Source organism: Podarcis tiliguerta, assembly GCF_965153285.1.
Source record: "Podarcis tiliguerta genome assembly, chromosome: 1".
Lineage (NCBI taxonomy): Eukaryota > Metazoa > Chordata > Lepidosauria > Squamata > Lacertidae > Podarcis > Podarcis tiliguerta.
In genome coordinates this window covers 40,507,585-40,532,506 of record NC_139534.1, presented here as the reverse complement: position 1 = coordinate 40,532,506, position 24,922 = coordinate 40,507,585, and the positions used below count along the sequence as shown (strand labels likewise).

General features: G+C 42.0%; 2 protein-coding genes across 5 annotated transcripts in view; one reads left to right on the top strand and one right to left on the bottom strand.

Annotated features, from left to right (window-relative positions):
- The window catches only part of THSD7B (thrombospondin type 1 domain containing 7B), a 428,797-nt gene that overhangs the window by 3,907 nt on the left and 399,968 nt on the right, over positions 1-24,922 (top strand). For 2 of the 4 annotated variants that reach the window (XM_083405404.1, XM_083405403.1), the window contains exons 1-2: positions 13,107-13,184; positions 14,528-14,595. The exons of 1 other annotated variant lie outside the window; for it this stretch is intronic. The gene's annotated coding sequence lies outside the window, so the exon portion shown is untranslated. Of the gene's footprint in view, positions 1-13,106; positions 13,185-14,465; positions 14,596-24,922 lie in introns of those variants that run through there. One more of the 4 variants, XM_083405405.1, reaches the window with a different exon arrangement.
- Positions 1-24,922, bottom strand: part of DARS1 (aspartyl-tRNA synthetase 1) — a 276,033-nt gene that overhangs the window by 249,867 nt on the left and 1,244 nt on the right. The gene's annotated exons all lie outside the window — the stretch shown is intronic.

The window sequence follows — 24,922 nt, the reverse complement described above, 5'->3', positions numbered from 1 at the left end:
CACAAAACATATATCGAATGATCATTTATATTAAGCCAAAAGTCAAACAATGAGCACTCCAACTTCCCTCTTTTTTTCTTCATGGGAATAATGCTTGCCAAAATCTTCACCACGTGAAATTTTATTTATTACAATTGTGTATTTATATGTGTATGTGCTAGCCTTCTGCTCAACGATAGGCTTCAATGGTGCATAAAAATAAGATAAAATTAAAACACAATAAATGTAAGCAATGCTTATAAGAGGAGATGCTAAAATGCCCCACCAAAGCATGAGATATGCAAACAGCAAATGAATTCAACAATAAAAACACAACAGAAATTAGAAAGAAGACCCTACCCTATCTACAACCAGTATCAGGTTTCAACGAGAGAAGCATTTCCATCCATTATCTTCTAATGTGTCCAGCTGTCACTGACACACCCCTCCCGTTCCCATTAGAGGAGTTAGAGAAAGATGATGCTACCCAGTCTATGAATTTCCCACTAACTAAAGTTAAATAGGAAAGGTGACAACACTGCTTTAGTCCCAAACCTGAAGCGAGGACCTCAAAGGGATTAACCCTTTGGAGGTGGCCTGCAAGTTCTAGGCAAATGAGAAATGGCACTTGAGAAGTGTGCTTCTACCAGGATGCTTCTAATAGCACTGGATTATCCCATCTCTAGTTCATAGGTTTTCTCCTTGCCAGCAGAGCACCATAATCTCTTTCTGTGTTGATTAACAAAGGCATTAGGAGTGAGGACAGGAAATGACGATATAAAATGAGCTCCCCCTGCCCTTAGAAGTTGCTATTGCTATTCTTTAACAAGTCTGCATCAGCCATGGAGGAAATAGTTCCCTCTACTAGAAGTGGACTACTTAGAAACTAAGGTCAAGTAGCACTGGATATTTGCAGTCTTCTGTGTTTTTTTTGTCCAGATAGCTGGACTGTCTGAAGCTCCCTGCTCTTCCTGGTACCAGTGGCCCTGGTGATTGATGAAAGGGAGATGGAATTATGTAAAATGTCATTACAAATTAAACTGATGTGAACATGCCCAAACTGGCACAAGAATGCCGTCATTTCTGCTGGAAGTTGTGTAGATAGCTAATTCTGCCCCAAAGGTTCAGCAGATCTTTGGCGATTAGGATATGACATATTTAGTAAGCTTCCCTAAGCTTTTCCTTTTAAACACTGCATCTGCTAACATAATTTCACTATTGAGAACTTTCAAGTCCGCTCTATATGCTTTTTTTTTAAAAGGTAACGTTCATAGACTGCATGTTGGAAACTTAATTTATACAATTTTTTGCTATACTTACCTTGGATTTTATTTTATTATTACTTTTAAATTAAAGAACAAGAACTTGTCACTAATCTGTTTTTAATAAATTGTATACATCATGGTATTAAAGGTACTGAAAGGGATCAAAATACCATTCCCATATTGAACATATCAGAGGAAGAAAAAAAATGTCACTTTTTCTTTTGGAACGTACAAACCTAGAGAAAAATCAAACAAAATAGATGTTAGGTCTTTGCTCTCTTTCCATGCTTAGAATCACAGGAGAATGGTCCTTTCGTTTTGTCTTGAAATTATTCACCCACTGTAACTTCAAGGCAAAGGAATGCTCAAGAGTTTCCATAACTTATCATGGCTACCTAATTAGAAAAAATAACCTCTCTTGCACAAGATTTTTAGATGATGCCTCTAACATTACAAAGAGGCAACATCATAGCCTGCAATCCTTGCTATTGACTTTTGCCAGACCTAACGATGCTATAGAGCGGCTAGCTCCATCGTTTGTGTGTATGTGGTGTGTGAACCTGAGATGAAATCTGCTAAGTAATGATTTACTGTGCTTTCAGCATATGCCTGTGTTATTGAAACAAATTGAAGAAGCAGAGACATGTAATTTATTTGTTGGAGCCAACTGAGTAAATAGGGAAGTGTCTCAATCGAATGAGTGATGCTTAGGTGTAACTAGCATTGTATTTAAAAATCTAATATTTACCCCCTTGTGACACCTCCTTACCTCAATTACATGATTAAAGATCAGACTAAGTGTCTTCTCCCATTTACTAGGACAGGAATAAATAATATTGCTTACCATATCAGGATCTTATGTTTGTTTTTTAATTAATTAAAATGGTCGGCATGCAGCGTTACTATTAATGTTGTCTTTTTTTGTCTACCTCTCCTTCCAGAGAACTGGTCCTGTGCCTCATGAAAAGGGAACAGTGATGGAAGGAGAGAGGCAATGTTGGGTAGGAAAGAGAGAGGGGGGAGCAGTGAGGATTCACCCCACCCTCATTGTTCATGCCCCTATTCTTGAATTTTGAAATAAAGCTATCCTGTTTACATACCTCCCTGTGCCTCCCAGAAAATTCAAGATTGTTTAAAAACAAATTAAAAATTGTAAGTACAGTAGTACCTCTGGTTATGTACTTAATTCATTCTGGAGGTCCGTTCTTAATCTGAAACTGTTCTTAACCTGAAGCAACACTTTAGCTAATGGGGCCTCCCGCTGCCGCTGCGCTGCCAGAGCACGACTTCTGTTCTCATCCTGAAGCAAAGTTCTTAACCCGAGGTACTATTTCTGGGTTAGCGGAGTCTGTATGTAACCTGAAGCATATGCAACCCGAGGTACCACTGTAGTGTAAATATTCGCCGGGTGAACTTTTTCTTTCCATTACTCATTCCAAAGCATCTGTTGGAGCATATTGTCATTAACTGCTGCTTTGTTTGCTTCCTTCCTCATACTTATATCCCACCCTTCTTAAAAATGACAGCATTAACTCAACATCATAGCAACCTATAGAAAGTAGTAGTGTCAGCAAGAAGGTTAGTTACATTCCATTTCACCTTTTGCTTAAATAAAGCCATTGTGTAGGTCAACCAAATTCTTTGGGGATCCCAGAATCAGCCCTCCCCCCAAGAACACCCTGCCTCATGCTGTCACCCACCCAGCTAAAGCCAAGGTTAGATTAACAAGTAGGGCAGCCCCAGCAGATCTTAAAATACATACTAGGCAGTAGTTGTTCACACACACACACACACACACACACACATGAGAAAAGAAGGGGTGGGCCTTTTTAGGGAGGGAATTCTTCAAAGACCTTTCTTGTAGCCATCAGCTTTGCAGAATAAAGGCACACATTTGTTATCATTTCAATATACTGTTCATTTTCATTATAAAACATTTTGGTACTCATTTGTTAAAACCATATTTCTTTCACTATTCATTCATTAGTCGTGCACCTATCATTATTTCCATTGTATGTTTTCTTACCTCAACTCTTTTTTTTGGGGGGGGCACCATTCTGAGCGGCAGGGGAACTGATACTAGTGGGCATTCCTATTGGCTACCATCTTGCATTCTTCCTGGGCATGAGTGAAAGGGAAACAGTGGCTTCACCCACCGAAAAGGGGAACTCGGATTAGTGTGCATCCTTTTTGTGCCACAAATGGCCCCCAAACGATACAACATTCTTGGAAAATTAAATGGCTGCCAATATCAGCCCCATTGCTGCCACCAGGGAGCACCAGGTTAGACCTCCCCTTCCAAAATGGGTATGAACAGGCATGAAATGTGAGCAATGGATGCTTTCATTACTCATGGCATTCTCTTCAGAATGAATGAAAACGGAACCCAGTGCCCCCATCCAGTTAATATTTTCTAACATTGCAAAATGAAGGCACGCTTCTGAGGCAGAATGCAGCTGCTTTTGAATATATTAATACATAGGGCAGTTTATGTGGGCAAAAGCTCTCCTTATACATTCTGCCTAGCATTCAGCAAATGTTAATTCTAAATACATGTGGAGGGGCAGCTGTAGCAGAAGCCGTTTTTATGATTTTCATGACACAGAAAGGTACCTCACGGTTTCATTTGGTGGCCTTCATTCCTTTCTGACAGCTTCTTTAAACCTTATGAATTTTCTTGACATCCTCCAGCTTCCTTGCTCTCTTCCCTCACTATATCAGTTAATGCCCAAAAGATTGCTCAGCAATGATCAACCATGAGCCTCAAAAGAGAAGATTTCTGCCATGTTGACTACTGCCAGTCAAACTTCTAAGCCAGTCATATAACAAAAGGTTAGCCAAATACAGTGCATTTTGCTGGAAGAATGAGCAAACAGGCTGCTGATCACGACAGCTTTGTATATTAGCCTCCTACTGTGAACCAGGGAGGCAAGATTATATTAAATGAATATGTAATCCCAAGCATTATATACAGATTAAAAGTGACTTTAGCTTGGATGTCAGAACGATGATGGATGGAAGTTCCTTGCATATGCATTTCCCAAGTAAACTCTATTAAAACAGCAAGCCTTTGTGGAATTGAATCTGCTAGTTTTGAAAGAGACAAAATCAATAATTCTGGCAAACCTGACAAATTTTCTTGCCTCCCCCCACACCCTGACTTTGGTAGGCTGGTAATGGGTCTGCAAAAGTCTGACTTGAAAAAACATGCTAGTCTCTGTTGAGGTAATCAATTACAGCTGCAATCCTTTACTCTCCTGGGAGTAAGCCCTACTGAGCATACTGGGTCTTACATCTGACTAAGATGAGAGGACTACCTATGGCTACTAGCCATGATGACTATATTCTGCCTACACAGGAATGCTTCTGAATACCAGTTGCTAGAAACCTCAGGAGAGGAGATGGCTCTTGCGCTCAAATCCTGCTTGTGGGTTTCCCATAGGCATCTAGCTGAGAACAGGATGCTGGACTAAATGGGCTATTGGTCTGACCAGCAGGCTCTTCATATGTTCTTATGAGTAAACATACTTAAGCTGCAGAGGAGGTGGGATTGTGGGCGTCACAGCCCCACCACGCATGCAGTGGCTGGAATCCCCAACCACTTCACCCCCTGGCCAGCCAATCTGCCAGCTCTGAGGGCGTGGCCTATTTAACGCAGGTGCGGCTGGAGATCTCCCTCTTTTCCCACCTATCAGCTGTTCCTGTTTCCCACCCTCCTGCCCTTTAAGGTTTTCATTCCTTGACCTTGCTATGGACCTTGGTTGGTCAACGTTGAGGGGCCTGGTAGGAATTTTTCCAGTTGGTAAATTGGCATCAGCCACTTAGTTTTAGCCTACCTCATAGCAAATCGTCACAACTTTCTTGGTATTGGTGGTTAGGCATTGGTATTGGTATTGTTTTGTAGATGGAAGAGGGGAGGAAGCGCCATCACATGCCCCGCATATTGAAGGGTAGTCCAATAAAGGATTTCGGGGAGTGTGGCCCTGTCCGAAGCCTATGGAGGTGAGGGCCTAAGGCATGCCCCAAGCAGTGACCCAGGGGAGTTCCTAGTTGATGTGCATCAGCAGGACTCCCCCTACTGGTGGTTAACCCTTCAAGCGGACGGGCTGAAGCCGTATATAGGACCAATGCCCAAGCCAATACCACTCATCACCTGTAACCAATAAAGTTGTGGTCTTATTTAGCCCATTAATCTTAATAATTGTGTCATGTGTCTTTATTTCCACTGGGTGGGGTCGGAACTCGCTACACAATGCATGGGGTACAGGTATTATACTGGTATGTTTGTTTTGCTTTCCATTTCCCCATCTGAAAAGCTTGTGGCCAGGAAACCATTGTTTCTTAAAAAAAATAATTGACTCATAAATTACGCTAAAATAAAACTGTGCAAACTTAAGTGCATACTAAACAGAGTGATCCTGTCGTGTCCAAGAGATACCCTGCTGGGTGGGAGAGATTTTTCCTCCAACCCCAGGGAGGCTCCCACTGTTTATCAATAAAAGCAATTGGGAGCACAGACAGTTATTGTAATGAACACCAGGCTTTCTGCCCTAATAATTGCTAGAGCTGGCCATGTTCTTGTATCTCATGTGCTTTGTGAAAAGGGAGCTAGGACTCATATGGAGCCAGGACTCCCAATGGCTTTTGGTGATATATAGTGGGAGCATACCTGGGTTTGGAAGACAATCTACTCCATCCAACAGGATAACTCATAGAGCAGGCTGGAGAGAAACTTAAGAAAATTCCAGCGCAGCTTCCTTCAGTAGCAAGTATTGTTGCAATGATTGTACTGTTTTTCCAAGGTAGACATCATCATCATTGTCATTGTCATAATCATAATTATAAATTAGATTTATAGCCCACCTTTCCCCCATCACCTGATGTGTACAAGTCAGAATGCTGCTTTGCCTGTTTTTTGTTTGCCTTAATGGAATCTGGAAAGTTCAGGTTCTAGCAAGCAAAGCAAGACAAGATCAAGTAGTAGAAGTTCAAATCCAGCTTTTAGTAAGGCAAAGCAAAATAAAGTTCTGATTTGAACATACTCAGGTGGCAGCATTTTGGACAATTCTGAGTGAGCAACTTGCCCTGTAAATGCTAGAGATAAACTGAGGGGTTTTTTAATATTAAAAAAGTAATTTATTTCAGCCCATCCTTTCCACAACTCTACTGCTTCAGGATAAGTGCTTACTTGTCTTTCTTGGGCTTCACACCTGGCATGCGGGGGCCATGCAATTCCTCCTTAGGCTGAGTAAGGATCCTGGATTCAGCTCTGCAGGCTCCCGCCCTCCAGCCTCAGCATCAGGAGACTGGTTCAGTTCCCCAAGCTCAGGCCAGCTTCACCTTTGACATCAAGGCCTGCGTTATGACAAGCAGTGGTCAAGTTCCAGTAGCTAAGTGCCTTGCATCTCCATCTGAAAGTATCTTAACTCTGCCTGCATACATAAGGTAAAGGTAAAGGTACCCCTGCCCGTACGGGCCAGTCTTGACAGACTCTGGGGTTGTGTGCCCATCTCACTCAAGAGGCCAGGGGCCAGCGCTGTCCAGAGACACTTCCGGGTCATGTGGCCAGTGTGACATCGCTGCTCTGGCGAGCCAGAGCCGCACACGGAAACGCTGTTTACCTTCCCGCTAGTAAGCGGTCCCTATTTATCTACTTGCACCCGGGAGTGCTTTCGAACTGCTAGGTTGGCAGGCGCTGGGACCGAACAACGGGAGCGCACCCCGCCGCGGGGATTCGAACCGCTGACCTTTTGATCGGCAAGCCCTAGGCGCTGAGGCTTTTACCCACAGCGCCACCCGTGTCCCCGCCTGCATACATACCATACATTTAAAGCTGCATACATACCATACATTTGAAGCACATTGCTTCTCTCAAAGAACCCCAGGAACTGTAGCTTACCCCTCACAGAGCTACAGTTTCCAGTGCCCTTAACAAATGACAGTTCTCAGGATTCTTGGTGGGGAGGTTGCATACTTTAAATGTGTGGCGTGTACACAGCCTCTATCTGGCTCCTTGGCGAATTGCTGCTAGCGCAGAGGTAGGCAATGTGGCACCTTTCAGATGTTTCGGACTACAGTCCCCATCAGCCTCAGGCAGCATGGCCAATGGTCAAGGATGATGGGAGCTGTAGTCCACAGTCACCACAATGGCTATGTCTGTGCTGGACAATACTGGGCTGACAGTTGAGGACAGTTTGATGTGTTTATTTGCGTGTAATATGAAATTCAGCCCTTGTATGTACAGAGCTGAAAATGCTCAAATGATGCCATCTGACTGTGAAAATGCATAGCCTTCCCCCCCGGCAAAAAAAGAGAGATTTGCTTAGGTAGTACCACAGAATCAGCTTGGTTTCCAATAGATGTATGACAAGAGAGAATATGAGATTATGGCAAGTTTGATATATGAGAAGTGTTCTGTTTGAAAGTAGGATGCTACTCTGAAAATAAAGAGGGAAATAGTGGTGCTGAAGCAAAGGAGTTGGAAAAATAAATTGAATGGCCATTAGAAATCATTTTTCACATCTTACTTACAAAGCTGAAATAATTAGCCCTTTGTGGGTTATCAGTCCCTTATAGTTTGGGTTATTTATTTATTTATTTTTAACAGATGACAGGTAATTTGACAGCTCGTGTAGGAAGGTGTAATTTTTTTTCTCCCCTGACACATTCAAACTGCTAGTTATCTGCAAAGAAACACACAAAGGACCTATTTTTATACACTTGGCTCAGAAGCTCTCCATAATAAGAGTTCTTGTTTTGTACTCCTGTGAGGGAGTGGTCTGAAGGGGAAACATGCTGCAAAGTCTGTGAGTCCACAGGAGGGCATTTGGCAAAGCTTGTCCATCGGATTCATAACCCGGTGAGTCACCCAGGCCTAAGAAACCACTTTAGCTCTAGTGGTCCAAAGGGAATCACCAAACAGAGAGCCTAAAGCATGGCAAGTGGGGAGTGCTTTGAAGATTGCTTATCTGTTTCTTTAAAAAAAAGAAGTGGTACATGACGCCACTTGCCCAGTTCATTCAGGAGTGTTCTAGTGTTCTCAGTACCCAGTACCAGAAGCCATCCCAGTTGATCCCAGAGTTTCTCCCTTGCTTTAGAACGTTCCTGTTTTCATTGGAGAAATGTTGGATGGTGTGGAGTTATGTGACCCCCAAACCAAGGAGATAAGTAACTATGCAACCTTTATAAGACATCTGAAGGCAGCCCTGTACACTTTTATTATGTTTTCATATATGTTGGAAGCCAACTACAGTGGCTGGGGTAACCCAGTCCAATGGGCGGGGGGAAATCATCGTCATCATTGAATCAGATGTCCCTTTTTTAATTGGAGAAATGTTGAAGGGCAAGCCTTCCATTGATATACCCAGAGCCAAATGGGTCCTTGTGTATCATTGCTTCAGGAAAATTACATGGCCACTACAGTGCCAGTGGGTGAGGTGGTTCTCAGGCTGCCACACCATTGTGGCAGATGTTGGAGGACCCTTCCCACTGTTTCCTTTGGGTGCTAGGAAGTAGCAGTGGAGGTGAGTGCTGCAGGGTGGCCGAGCTTGTACCCTCTTGTGTTGGTGGACTACAGCTCCCTTCAGGGATGATGGGAATTGTAGTCCAACAACAACTGGAGGGGACCAAGTTGGATGCCGGCCTGTGTAAGTGGTTGAGGATTGGACGGTTACTTTGGAATGAGCACAGGCTATTTATGTCTTCTCTCTCCTCTATCTCACTTCTATGGTAGCTATGACAGCAGTCTCTTTCTTGAGCCAGGAATGGAGATTGGACAGAAGTTGGAAGCCAGCGTCTGCAGAAGGGCACTTTGACCTCTTGCTCTGAAGGCATGGACAGCCAGTATGCAAGCTGGTTCAGTTGCCATGAATATAAAATATGATAACTAGATGTGGCCTGAACAACTTGGAGAAAGGATGTGGTACAAATGTATGTGCATTTTGTTTAAAAGACATCCATTCAGGCCCATTGTTTCCTCCTCCCCATTCTTCCCATTCCAGAACGGACCTCGCTCATTGAATGGATGAAGTACAAGCAGGACAAAGGGTCACAGAGGAGGCACCTGTTGTGGTATATAAAACTGAATTGACCCTTTGGGCTCCCATAATATTTTTCTCTAGAGATGCAGCAACTCAAAATCATAGTTCGCACAAGAGACCTCAAAGGTCAGTAAGTCCAACTCCTGTTGACCTCATAACCTGATTCCTCATATAAGCTTTCACATCACTTAATGGACTTCCAACAAGTTGTGGCATTAAGCTTAATTAAATTAGAACGTGAGCCATTAAAGCCATGAACACATTTAAGGATGCAGACCTATTGAAATTCATGGACCTAAATTAGTCATCGCTGTTAATTTCAGTGGGTCTACTCTGAATAGGACCAGCACTGGATAGTACCTTTATGTTCCTTGGCCTCATATTGTATTTCCGCTCTTTTTGATGTGTACTTCTCTGTGCTTTTTTATTATATAAAAAATTATATAAAAAAATAAATAATGCACCATTATTAAAAAATAATCACTTAATGAGAAGGCATATCTTTTTATTACTATATGCCTCAAAATAGGGAATAGCTGGAAGTACTGCCAAAGTGCAAATCACTATTATGTATGTTCCCGCTGCCAGTTTTGGAAGCTTTTCCATTATGAATGAGCTAAGTAGCAATTACTGGAGGAATTACGAGGGAGCAGCTTTTTAAAAATTAAGAGCCTTGCCCTGCTCCTGTTTAAATGAATGGCCAGGCTCACTTTGACTAAATTGGCTGGACGATGCAACATATATTCATTTATGATAATGATATGTAAACATAAAGGCAATCTTTCAGCTGGAGAGTTATTGAACATGGACTGCTATTGCAACTACTTTCAGGAGCCTAATATAAAAGGAAGTGGCTGTAAAAAACTACACACACATGCACACAAAGACCCTGGCATTTTTTGGTCCAATATTTGTCACCACTAACCCCCTATTAAGTATTTTATGCCTACACATATTCCCCCCCTCTTGTGTGCCTGCACATTTTCCTTTCTGTACTGTAATATCCCAAGCAGAGCTGAAAGCATTAATTGAGAATAATGAAGAACTCAAAAATTAATTATAGATTACAAAACCGGATCTTAATATGATTGTAAGCGGAGCTGTCACCCATGAAAATGCATGTGATCATTCCATTATTGTTAAAATCTATGTAACTCATGTCACGGCAACAATTCACCGTAGGTAATTTTTCCTCAACTGCTGTGTTACTGGTTTTTTAAAAATAAAAAATGCTATTAATTAAATATCCAAAGAAATTATCTGTATTTAGTAACTACAGTAGTAATTTAAATGAGTTCACTATTCAAACAGAAGCACAACACTTCAATCAACTAGGCATATACTGACTTGGAAATAAGTCCCTTTTAAATCAGTGGGCCTTATTGCCATGCCAATATGCTAAGGATTGGGGTGTAAAAGGCAAGCAACCCTGATATTAAATTAAATCAAATATGTAAGCGTGCAGTACAGTAGTGTTCATTTCTAAACACCAATCTCCCCTTCCCTTTTCGGAGTAAAATTGGGGGGGGGGGGGGACATTTCAAAACAGTGGAGAATTTCAAAAGGAAGCCAGCCATCTAAATAACAGTAATCTAAATAACAGTGTATGACAGTCTGCTTGTGATGGGCAGGGAGAACTTACTGACTGTTAAAAATATTCCTTTCCTTGGTTTCTTTGGCAAGAAACGGGTGGAGATGAGAAAATACACTTGTGTGATGTTTTCTGTATTGGCCCCTTCTCTCCAGGAGATAATGTATTTGTGGAAGCATGAACAAATGGATCGCTGCGCCAGGCTTAGTTCCTGCTGTGTACCTTAGCTGGGTGCATCATCTGGTATCACGGACTCCGAAAGACGTGGTTCTTTCTTGCTGAAAAGAGGCGCATTTCACAAAAGGAGAGCCAGCTCTGCTTCATGTCAACGTGTTTCCTATTCTTTCTCCAGCTGATTTAGGGTTCAGTTTAACGTGATTGTATTCCAATGGGGGAAAGCAATGAGTTGAACAAATTGTTCCCAGCTCCTGTGTACACTGTAGACCTTGCTTAGACAAAGGTCAGCAGTTACTCTATTGAAGAAAACTGACTGATCAGCATTTAATGCGGCAAGTAAAAACAAAGGAAGCTTGGGGATCTGTGTGTCATAACTCAGCACTGGGTGAGTAAGCAACATTTGCAGTTCATAATGGCCTCAAGCTCAGTTGCTTCCCTGCCCCCCTCCAACGTTTTATGTCCCAGACACTGCAGAAGGCCTAGAACAAACCCTCAGGGTGTAGGGAAGATGGTAGTGGGTTCTTTGGGGGAGAGTTACATACCCTCCTGTGGATTTATTTTTGATTCAGATTTGTCATGGCCAATGGCTAGTACAATAAAGTTATTTGGATCTTGGAATACCCTCCTGAATTTTCCCAATGAAAATAGGGGTGTCCTCCATACCCTCCAGCATTCCTCCAGTGAAAATAGGGACGTTCTGAGGAAAAGCGGTACATTCCAGGATCAAATCAGAAACCAGGGCGGCTTCTGTAAATCCATGACCGTCCCTGGAAAATAGGGGCACATGGAGGCTCTGGAGTCAGATGCATGTTATGGGAGTTCCCTCCTTCACAATTCACCAGACATACTGGGTGAAAGGGTAAATTGGAAAAAGGAAAGCTAAAATGAGGATGAATGGGAGAAATCAACAATGAGAAGTTAGGGTTCCTTTCCTTACATGCAGGCACACCGACACTCTTGGAGGAACAAAAAAACAACAACCAGAGCCTGAAACTGTGGAAGCATCCAGACAGTGTGTATTTGTCAGCTTTGTCCCCCTCTTCCGTCCATTTATTTGTTTGCCTTTTTTCTCTCCCCACTGTCCAGTTATTTCTTCATCGGGGTCCAGTTTATGAGAAAATAAAATTTCCCTTCCTTAATTATGTTTGATGATTTATAGATTAAGAACCAGTATTTGAAAAAGAGTTACACAAGAGCTTATATCCACAACTGCTTTCCCTTGAGTTCAGCATAACTGTTCTGGTTGCAATATGGCAACATCCTTATGAATGTCTACGTGAGGGGAGAATTAATGTCATAGGCCAATGAATTCAGAAGTCTATGTGGTGTGCATTGAGTTGTAATCATGGGCCCAAAATAAGAGGCTAACGCCTAGCTGTCTCAATAGGAAGCAAAGAAGCTTATTTAAGTCTTGTGAAGATTAGTGAAGAATATTTTGTATGCTAGTAGACAAGTAATTATGAGGAAGTGGGGGAATGTAACCTGCCTATTACTGTCAGGCTGAGTAACAATGATGCTTAGCTTAGCTGCCAGAAAGTGGATTGCATCCAGAGAATGTTTGATCGCGTTTTGTTATCTTTTATGTCCCAGTGATGCAATTTTTACTGATTCCTGTTATTCATCCTGTGTAGAAATATATAAACAGATCAAAGATGGATTTTAAAGTAATACAGTTAAGCCGATGAGTTTATTTCCTTGTTTGTTTGTTTTTATATATATACTGCAGGAAGGGAGGGGGAAAAGAAAAGGGTGGACTAAGAAAACCAAGGAGGAATTGCTCTTTTTGATCATCCTGTGTCAGTATCACACAGGAGCACGTTTCTACAGTGTTTAAGAATTCTTTGCTCATTGGTCCTTCTAGTTCTTGACTTTATGTGAATAGCTAGACAGGGAAGGTCAAATGTGGTTTCCAAGGCTGTAAAATCAGTAAGCTGCCATCACCCTGCAGTTCACACAGTCACCCATAGCAACTCCAGTGTGATGACAGAACAGGCAGATGAGAAATCAAGCAGCACAGGTGGCAGGCGGCCCAGGCGGGCTATTTAATGGAGGTTGGGAGGTACAACAGAGAGCAGTTTGGCTAACTGCTCTCTGAAGCACCTGACACTCCTTTAAAAGGGGTTGTGGGTTGAGGTGAGTGGTGAGGGAAGAGATAAGCTGAGAGGGGAGGGAGATTAGGTAAGCTGAGACAGAAGGTTTGGGCAAGATGTAAAGGGATGGGTGAGGTGTAAAGAGAGCAGGGGTTGATCAGGCGTGGGGAAGGTATGTAGGGTCAGTAAGCAGAGCAAGCATATGTGCCCCTAACACACTCAATTTGGGAATTTCACTGGAGTGTAGGAGCCACATCCCAGTCCTTAAGAGCTTTCCCATGCTAAGAAATATGCACAGAGCTGCCCCCCCCCCCATTCTGTAAAGTGAATGCACAAGCATTAAAGCACATGTGGAGATCTCAGATTGAATGACAAGGATTCGTTGTTCTCATCATAAAACTGACCCAGGTAGTTGTCAAGAGCTACCTCAGCAGGCCTGCTAAGCCCTGAGGCCCCATCTGCACTATACATTTATAGCAGTATCACAGCACTTTGTACAGCCATGGGTTCCCCAAAAGAATCTTGGGAACTGTAGTTTATTAAGTGTGCTGAGGGTTGTTGGGACACCTTCATTTCCTTTTCAGAACTATAATTCCCAGAGTTCCCTAGGAAGACAGATTGACTGTTAAACGATTCCGAGAATAGTTACTCTGTGAGGGCACAATTCTCAGCACTCTTAACAAACTACCGTTTCCAGGATTCTTTGGGAGAAGCCATGACTTTTCAAAGTGGTGTGATGATGCTTTAAATGTATACTTCAGATGGAGCCTGAATCTTGACTGGAACCAACAAAGGACTCATCTTCTAATAATGTACAGTTGTACCTTGGAAGTCGAACGGAATCCGTTCTGGAAATCTGTTCGACTTCCAAAATGTTTGAGGCCACTGCAGAAAATCAGAAGCCTAGGAAGCCCCATCGGACATTCGGGTTCCAAAAGAACATTCACAAACCGGAACAATCACTTCTGGGTTTGTGGTGTTCGGGAGCCAAAACGTCCGTGATCCAGGGCATTCAGGATCCAAGGTACAACTGTATTGTTACAAAGGATAAAGACTAGCAATATATTACAAGTTTGTCTCCTATGACTGAGCACTCAGTTAACATTACAAGGCCTTTCTAGCCATGGTAGACATAAGTCGGCTGGGTATTAATAGAGATGGGCCACTGCTGACTGGATACCTGTGTAAGTCAGCTACCTGGGCTAGAAAGTAGATCTCATTCCTGACAAGTCGAGGGATGGAAATGTGTGGGTGTTTCTTTTTTTTAATCCCTGTAGCAATTTACATCTCCAAGAGAAATGTCCTCCTCTGCTCTCTTTTACAGATTTTTATCTCTAACAATTTAAATCTCCTAGAGAAATGTCCACTTCCTCTGCTCTCTTCTAGGCTAGGACTTTGGCAGTCCCCCATAGATGCATGCAAAAGTTCCCAGACACAATTTCTCGCACCTCAAGGTTGGGAAACTCTTTAATCTACAATCCTGCCTGGCTAGATGAGCCAATAGTCTGACCTGGTATAAGAAAACTTCCTGTATTCCTGTGACCCAGTAAGGAATAACTGTACTGCACTGTAAAAAATGAAGAAGTGGGCATAAAAGCACTGATCTGCTGTTATGTTTTGGAAAGTCCATTGTCCATCTGTTCTCTATGTGACCAAATGCCTATTGAGATATCATCACCAAACTTGGCATGATGGTTCCTGAGATAGAGGAGCTGGTTTTCATCTGTGTTTGGATACCATTGGGCACCATTTTGAGTCAAGATGTTGATCCAAACTATTCCAAACTGCACTGATTTGGACACTTCAGATGATATCGTCACACAATTTAGCGTGGTTGTTCCTGAGATTGAGAAAGATATTTTAATCTATAATCTGGAGACTATTGGGTGCCATTTTCAATCATGATGGCAGGCCAAAATATTCCAAACTGCACTGATTGGGATGCCTCTGGAGATATCATCATCCAGTTTGACATTATAGTTCCCGATATGAAGGAACAGGCTTTGGTTTAGACACTGTCAGGTGCCATTTTGAATCATGATGGGGTACCAGACTATTCCAAACTGCACTGATTTGGACACCTCTGAAGCTATCATCAGATAATTTTTTTGCCTAAATAATACTGTTTCAAAGGTATTGAAACAATAATAAGCATTCCTCTTTTGAAGTAAACCACACTGTGTTCAGTGAGATATACACAAAGGAAATGTGCACAGTGGGATGGGGAACCTAGGACCTGTGCCATTGTACTACAACTATTATAATACTGTACATGACCCTTGATTATGTTGGCTGGGGTTGATGGGAGTTGGAGTCCAATGTCCTTCAGGGGGCCACAGGTTCCCCAACCCTGGTGTCTAGCATTGCAACCTAAGTCGGTTTTATAACTTCTCATTCTGTTTTGTTCAGCCTGAAGCACAAAGTGCTTCCACTACATATCCAGTTAGCTTTTCAACAAGTACCATCCACTTCATCACTGCTAGAGAAGATTAAAAGCAGGCCATTTATTTCTCACATCTATACTTTTCTCCTCCTAGCAAAGTGAAAAGGCATGCATTTGAGCACAGACATCCTCAGAACCACATTGTTGCCTTTAAAAATTGAATATTTAGAGCATTTAACAAACCTGTGAGCTATCTGATAAATTCTATTGATCGACATACCAAAATTTATTTAGCCTGCTAAACGAGAAATATATCAAATGTGCATAAAATGTGATAGGAACATAGGCTAGGAAATTGTGGTCATGCAATATTTTTTTTAAGCAACCTGTGATTTACTTCAATTTCAGTATGATTTTATTTCTTCCTTGTCAAAAAGGTCAGGCTCATTTCTGTATCTCCCAGTGGTAAATACGGTTAATGTGCTGAGGCTGCAATGCATCCAGCATGGAGGTCATTTAATGGTGACATAAATTATTTTACTAGCTTTTCCTTCAAGTGGGCTATGAATCCATGTAGTATAAATGAATATCAGAGCTGTGATGCTGTTTCATCCTGCCAAGCAGGCTGAACTTTTGTGTTTCTTCTCTCAGTTGGGATGCTGCAGAGTGACAAAGATGATAAGCACTTTTGGTGGAGACAGTGGGATATTGCTATTTTTTTCCCTTCATCCTATTTTTTTAAACTGACCTTCCATACTGTATATTGAATTCTAGTATGCAAATGGATTTTTTTTTTAAAAAAAGTATTTACTTTCTTTTAAGCAGGAAAAAAAAAGGGACATGGGTGGTGCTGTGGGTTAAACCACAGAGCCTAGGACTTGCTGATCAGAAGGTCGGCGGTTCGAATCCCCGCAACGGGGTGAGTTCCCATTGTTCGGTCCCATCTCCAGCCAACATAGCAGTTCGAAAGCACGTCAAATTGCAAGTAGATACATAGGTACCACTCCGGCGGGAAGGTAAACGGCGTTTCCGTGTACTGCTCTGGTTCGCCAGAAGCGGCTTAGTCATACTGGCCACATGACCCGGAAGCTGTACGCCGGCTCCCTCGGCCAATAAAGCAAGATGAGCGCTGCAACCCCAGAGTCGGTCACAACCGGACCTAATGGTCAGGGGTCCCTTTACCTTAAGCAGGAAAAAGTTTGCAATTGAATGATTATTATTTTTAAGTAACACTTTATTTTAAGCAGGATAATATTTGCAATTTGTATCGGTGTCAAGTTTTTTTAAAAAAAATCTTTAGATTTTCAAACGTAACATAATCGAAAAGTAAAATATCGACATACCAAACTATCATATATTAGCGGCCTCAGTAACACGTATCACACATCTAAATTAACTTCAAGGCGGGGGGACTTTAAAACAGTTTTTAAGGATAGCTGTGTTAGAAACTTTTCCATATGCTACCACAAAGGCCTAATCTGAAACGGGTCACCATTTAACAAGACTTATTAAAGCTTATTTCAGTTCAGTTGAGCAGTAAGGTCCAAGTGGCTCTGCAAGATATCATGGGTGATCAGGGGGTGGTAGACGTTGGTCTTTGTCTTTTCTGCTGGTTTCACTTAAGTGCCCACACATAATAGAGATTTCACTGAGTGTAGGAACAAGGGACAGAAAGGTCACCTTCTGGAGGAGTTCTTCTGAACAGTTGGTAATAAGGGTTGAGCAGTTTGGGGACAGGACCATGACAGGCTGCTGTGCTCGAGACTAAATAGAACTCTCAAAAGTACCTTGTAGTTTGGGATGTCATGCTTGTGACAGTTATTAATAGGGATGGAAGTTGTAAGATAGCTATTTAAAAATCTACTTTCTAACCCAGGGTGACTGCTTTTAGGAGCTCTGAGGCTGGATCCTGAGCGACATAATTTGTACTCTATTGGAGAAGATGTCAGTAATGAGCTGGGTTTTCTAACACACCATGTTAAATAATCTTTCTTGTATGGGCATATCAGTGCTGTTTTTGTTTACCTCAATTTAGTTTTTGGTTTTTTAGAGCGTCCCTTGCTGGGATTCTTGCTTCCTATGTTTATTGCTGTTTTATTATGATGGTGGTTTGATGCATTTTGTGGTTTTGTATTGGGTTGTTTGATATTTTATGGTGCCTTGAATTCTCAAAAAAAAGAAGAAAAAAAGCAGGATATGAGGTTTTTTTAAAAAACGGTGGCCCTAATATAGGTGTCAATCACAGAAAAATCAAAGGGTGATTCAAGCTACTTCATAGGTACCAACCAGCACCCATAGTGATCTCCCTATTTGCTATAGATGGGTGTTGGTTGGCACCCATGGCGCATGGATCATTTACAACGTATCTGCTTGGAAAGAGAGGACCAGGTGAACTAATTATTTGTCCTGATCCCTAACAATTTATATATTCAGGAGGCATTGACCTCCTGAAGATGGTGGAAGCATTCTCAGAACTACCCAAGATGGTTTCATGCTTTTGATTATGTGGTTGAGCTTTCTGGTAAATAGTAATAACTGGGGGGGAGGGCAGAATTCCATCCCTCTCATCTGCTGGACAAATTAAAGCCACATGCTGTGGCCACACAGCAAGGTTTGTTACACTCTTCCCTACTTGCCCCTTAAGTATGAATCTGACATGCACCATGTTCACCCTGTAGCCATCCCAAACTACCATAGGAATTATTGCAAATCCTATTTAAATTCCCTCACCTGCCCAGACAAAATGCTATTTGGGTCAAATTAAAGAACATGCCTCTGGTCACACAGATGACACCAAACAGTGTGGAGCACAGGTGAAAAAGAGGAGACCCAGGGCCAATGAGGAGCTCTCCTCCAAATTCATACTCAGCCCCCCTCCAAAAGGGTGAATAGCAATGCTTACATTGCAAAGGGTGAGATGGTGGGTGCCAACCAAAGGAAAGTGGTGGCAGGGCAGAGCTGGCTTGAGTAGCCTGCTCTCTGCCTCTTCCCTATTGGACAATGCAGCCCATGTGTTTGCCTCCCCCAGCCTAACCATCTCTCCTGTTCTTCCAGCACCATTATACCAACTCCTGCCACACTATCAGTTGTCAGTGGGAGAGTGGTATAAAGAAAGGGATCAACAGGTAACTCTTTGGGGTACAGGTAACTCTTCAAGGGTTACTCACTTGGTATCAATTGTGTGAAACAAATATGTTCTTTTTAAAAAAAATGTGATTATTGTACACAAATAGCTGTTCAATCAGAGTGCTGTTCCAGCAGTGTTCTGCTTATGGCTTTAACAAGTAATGCATTGGACCCCCAAAACAGCATGTTTACTGAATCTCTGTTCAGAAAAATATCACCTCTTAGGAAGCATTATATCTTCCACTGAATTATTACAAACGTAATTTGATGCAATTATACTTTCAAATTATACTATATACCCCCATTGTGTTTGCTTTGTATATTTACACGAACTAGGCTAAGGATGAGTTTATTATTGGGTTTCAGAACAGTAATTATAACGTAGTTATTTCATCCAACTTCTAATGAAGCTTACAGTCAGGCAAAGCCGATGGAACATTAACACCAGAGTGCAAACACTCCTTAAAGCAATCCACAGGAAAGGATCAATCAGTGTAAAAAGTCACAGCCTTCACGCGGTATCGCTGTGCTCTGATAGTCTCTAAAAATGAATTCTTAAGGATCATTTAACAAGGACTGTTTATCACTTAATATACAGTAACCATTCTGAATACACAATCATGGCAGTTAAAAAGACGGTGGGAGAAAGTTGCATTTTAATTATTATTTTTACCTTTTTACCACTATAGAGTGGTAGTGAACAGAGAACCCGGGTGAAATTACCCTGGGGCCCTCCAGATGGGTGTTTTATTATAGGTGTCTGCTCTTTGACACCCTAATGGTGCATTAGTGATGGATTTCTTCTGCTTTAGTTTGTTCTGTGATGCTTTCCCAATGCTACCACATTGGTGGCATTCAGGCATGGGGTTTGTCGCATTAGTTTTTCTGGTTATATTGCTAGCACTGCTGTCTGGACTTTGAACATTCCAAGTGTTGTTGGACTACAATTTCATTAGCCCCAGCATAGCAAATAGTGAAAAATAATAGGAAGCAGAGTCCAACAATATCTGGAGGGTATCCGGGTGGCTACCCCTGCATTATAGCCTGTCTATTCAACACCTAGAGCTACAAACAGACACAAAAAATTAAATTAGTTTCTCTGCAATCTCCTTTTCCTCCTTTAGCACACCTTTCCTTTCAGTCCCTTGTCATCTAAAGGTTCAACCTACTCCCCAGCCAGTTTTCTGCTTCTGATTTATTTAAATACTTTTTGTTATTATTGTAATTGGTCCTAATGCTTTTAGCAATATGTTCCTTGTCTTGAATTATCCCCCTCACCGATCCCTCATTGTCCACTTGCATTTCTTTTGTCTTCCTTTTTGTCCTCCACATTTGGGCAAGATTTCCATTTTCCGAAAGAAGCCTTCTTGCCTCCAGATGCTTCCTTGATTCTGCTCCTTAATGACATCCTGTTAGACCTTTCTGCTCTGTTGTATCTGATCTTTTTCTGTTACGGTTTTAATGACCCCTAAGCATTCTGGTGAGATTTGACCCTCCTGACTTTTCTGGGAGTATGTCCTACTGAATTCAGTGGGACACCACACCTCTGAGTAGACATACTAGAATGGTGCTCTTAAGTCTGTGTTAGAATATGGAAGAAACACTGAAGCAGCTTCAAAACAAATGGAAATGGTAACAATTGGTGGCAAGTATCTATTATTTGTCATTTCTGACCAGAAAGCATTGCTGTGTCTGTCATGGGTGTAGCCAGGATTTTTGTGGGGGGCATGCCTTTTGTTGTGGGGGCAGAACCTCAGTTAGCTTTGTATTTATTTATTTATTGGGGGGCAGCTGTCCCTCCCTGCCCCCCTTGGCTACACCCATGGTGTCAGTGTTGGGAAACCTGGGGCCTTCCAGAAGTTATTGGACCCCAACTCCCATAATGTCTGACCATTGGCCATGCTAGCTAGGGCTGGAGGGGTTTTGATTCCAACAACATTGGGGAGGGGGGGGGCAGCACAGGTTTTCCACTGCTACACTATTTGCTTCAGAAAGCATGTATATATTACCTGTATATACTTTGAAAGGAATGCCTCATTGCCTTGCCTATCACAACCTAAGCAGAAACTCTTTTAGCACGATCTTATTGAAGACATTAAGCTGGGGGACATCTCCATACTTGATTAAATGGGGAGACAGAAATGGCCATTTCACTTTGCTGGTAAATCGTTTTGCCCAGCTTTGACACAATAATTTGCTTAATTTCTTAATGCGCTTCTACAGTTCAGACTGTGCTCCCAGCTTTTAAGTGCCATCATTAAATTCTCATTTCAAATCAATGTACTAGTTGCACATTGCTGGGCAAACAAAGTATTTAAAGAGTTTTCCCCATAATGCAAGGTAATTGGTGGATCCTCAGCAAGGCCCATGAAGTTGCAGTTGTCTTTACCAGTAGAAGGCCAGCAAAAGGAGGGGGAGTCTAGAAAAGACTCATTTGCTGCCAGTATCACAGTGTTTGGCCTGGAAGTCAGCTGCCCTTTACAGAAAGAGCCTGAATAAACCAGCAGCACAAAACACAGCTGACAAGGCCCAGCAGCTGAACAAATGGACAAGTATGTAATTTAGCTCAGCCTTCCTTTTGGGGTGTGTGTGCTTAATTAATGAGGGTGGTACAAAAGAGTGGTAATGAGTACTGAGTGTCTGTGAGGTCAGTTAAAGATCATTTTTGTGCACACAATGGCTTCATTTTCGACTAAATCTTTCAGCCTATGATAAAAGAGCTTACCTTGAGAGAGTTCAAGGAATTGAAAGCAGAGCAGGGTTTTTTTTGGGGGGGGGAGGGGTATTCAAAAACATAAGAAAATAAAATAAAAGAGGGGGGATTGATACCAAATGGTACAATGAAAAGATACAAAGCAAAGAGAGATAATCTGTTGGATGTTTGTGAAGAGCAAATGGGAAAGTATGGTGACGTGAGATGCAAAATTATACAATAAACACCTGGTCTTCAATAGATGAGCCATATTCCACAACTGAATCACATTGTAATGTAAAGTCAGACTATTCATACCAACCTTTTTTGTCTCTCTGTTTACATATTTTTAAGAGAAGGGAAGTTAAAAGTAGTTCTCAGGATTAATTTTTTTTAAGACTACCACAATAAAAACATCAAGTTAAAGGAGTGAGCATAATATTATGTTTTGGAATTTTTGCTCCCTATTTTTCTTGATTTGTTATTTTCTTTCTTTCTTATAATTATTGTCTATGCCCCCCCCCCCTTTGTCAGAGATGTAGTTGTTTTGAAGGTACCAAGGCAAACTCATAGAATTGTAGAAATGTAGAGTTGGGAGTGACCTGAAGGGTCATCTGGTCCAACCCCCTGCAATGCAGGAATCTAAACTAAAGCATCCATGTCAGATGTCCATCCAACCTCAGAGATGGCCATCCAAATGGTCTCAGAGCTGCAAAAAGGAAACCATGGTTCCAGACTGACCTCATCGCTTCATATTATAGCATTGTGCACAAAATACCCAACAAAGGGAGGCTATTTTAGTTCCCTGCTGTTTCCATCTGGTGAGGTATTCATGTGCACTCATTTGCAGTCAGAGTACGTGATAAGGATAGACTCCACTCAAGATCTGAAACAAGGTTTGCCACTATTATCGCTATTATGGTTATTCTGGCCATTTTTGGACTACACTTCCCATCATCCCTGATCATTGGCAGTGATGACTGGGACTGATAGGTGCTGGAAATCAATAGCACCTGGAGGGGCACAGATTCCCTACCCCCGTGTTATGAATCACACTGTTTATGTAATGGAATATTAAAGATCGCAGCTGCATAAGCATTTTTCTATGCTGGGAAGAAAGGTGAGAGCAGCATAATAATTCAAAGCAATTCCAATTCATTTCAAATGCAACATGCAAGTGACCGTGATTTGTTCACGCTGGACCATTGTGCTCAACAAGGTGTCATAGACCTCTGCTGAATATTCACGGGAACTAAGTTTTTTGACCACTAGAGGGCTTCCATATTTTTATTTAAAGCAATAGAAACACAACATGGGGCATAAGTGTAAATCTATAAGATGATTGTATGCAGACATACAGGATCTACATTATCAAAGAAATATATATTTCAGTGACTAACATAGCAGAACTTTTAAATTCTTGCAGCAAAACATTTTTGCTTCTGCCTTCATCAGATGCTCTGATTAAAATGTTGCTGTTTCCAAGTTGGCAGTTACGGTGTTTGTTTGTGTGTGTGTATGTGTATATGTGTATATGTATGCAACATTCTCTCTATCATTATGTTGCCAGTTTCTTGCAAATGAAACAGCAGCTATAAACATTTAATATGTGAATCCTAATGGGAAAGCTAGCAAAAAATCAGAACAAAGTTGTCAGAGCAAATAGTTTTAAAAATGTAACATTGTACATGGAATTTAAATAGCAATACATAGGACAGTATGTATCATCAAGTCTCAGTAGCATATCATCAAGTCTCAGGAGTTCCACAGGTCTGGGTATAAATTACTCAGGTTTGAATAGTAGTTCATCTCTTGCTTTGGATGCATGACATTTTAGTTTTGTTCCACCCTTCATCATTGCAGACATTTATTTCATTTTTTAAGACCTGGATCTGACAGAAGATCATGATTGCAATAAAAATCTAGGCTGAGTTTCAAATTGGTAAGAGGCAGCACACTTCATACCACACAGTGTAGAAGTCCTGAAATATAGATAGGTTCTTATCTTCCAAATGCCCCAAGCTCAGTCCACAACAGCCATAGTGTGCTTACAGCCTAAATGTGTTTAATTTGCACAAATTGAAGGTTGGGAGACAGAGGGAGACAGAGGGGGAGAGAGAGAGAGAGATTATAGTGCCATTCTAACGGATATGATGCTAACTGAAGGTTTGGGATGTGGGAGTATAAGAAGTTAATTGGTAGCTCTTAACATAAGCTCTTGCTTATTAGACCCCCACTTGATCTATACATAAGGGAAAGGGCATCTGAGGTTTAATTGGGTGAAAGGAGAAGGGATGTGCAAGGACATCTTATGTTTGGTTCTGAATGCTTGATTATAGCCTGTCTTAAAAGACTTAAGAAGAACTTCATCCCAGTGGATTTAGTTGGCTTCCTAGCTTTGTGCATCTCCATTTTCTTTTTAATGGACCTAAAGGGGGTTAATAACTTGATCTCATAAAATTCAGGGGGTGGCTGAAGATTGTTTTGCTGGACAGGTACAGAAGCTAACCTGGCTGCTAAATATTACCATACATAAAAACTGGCGATGGGACATGACCTCTTCAGAACTTGTGGGCAGGAGGCTAGCTCAGGCGGTCCCACAGCAGACACTAAAGGTAAAGGTACCCCTGCCCGTACGGGCCAGTCTTGACAGACTCTAGGGTTGTGCGCCCATCTCACTCAAGAGGCCGGGGGCCAGCGCTGTCCGGAGACACTTCCGGGTCACGTGGCCAGCGTGACATCGCTGCTCTGGCAAGCCAGAGTGGCACACGGAAACGCCGTTTACCTTCCCGCTAGTAAGCGGTCCCTATTTATCTACTTGCACCCGGGAGTGCTTTCGAACTGCTAGGTTGGCAGGCGCTGGGAACGAACGACGGGAGCGCACCCCGCCGTGGGGATTCGAACCACCGACCTTTTGATCGGCAAGCCCTAGGCGCTGAGGCTTTTACCCACAGCGCCACCCGTGTCCCTATAACAGCAGACACTACTCCATATTTACTACCACTTCCGACATCACAGCATTTGTCACCTGAGGCAGCAGCCTCATTCTGCCTAAACGGTGGGGCTGGACCTGACAAAACATGTCCTGAGGAAGCTGTCCTGCTTCACGTATGTTACTATTATTGTTTGATGTGAGAGGAAAACCATATTTCAGATGCCTTTGGTAACTGTCCTTGCTAGAATTACAGAATACTTTGCTATGATATTTCAGGGACAGATGGATCTTGCAAATGCTCTGTTGAGCAAAGTGCTGAAATGCTATAAGCATAGAAAAGGTACAATAGGCAGTTTTTCAGGCAGTGTGAGAATGGCCTTCCGTACAGCCTAGTATTGCTTATTATGAGGCTCTAGGGTGGGAGGGATGCACAATGGATGTTTACAGACCAGTTTCACAACTGTACCTTTAAAAGGGAAGGAATCTCAGAAACTATTTTTAGCCGCTGCCAGCTTCATTATATTTTAAACTGAAAGACAGATGAATTGCCTTGAGAATACAGCAAGAGGTTTCTTGGAAGCAAAGCTCAAATGGCCACATTATTCATGGCCCAAAAACTATAGCTGGTGAATCCAGAATTGCCAT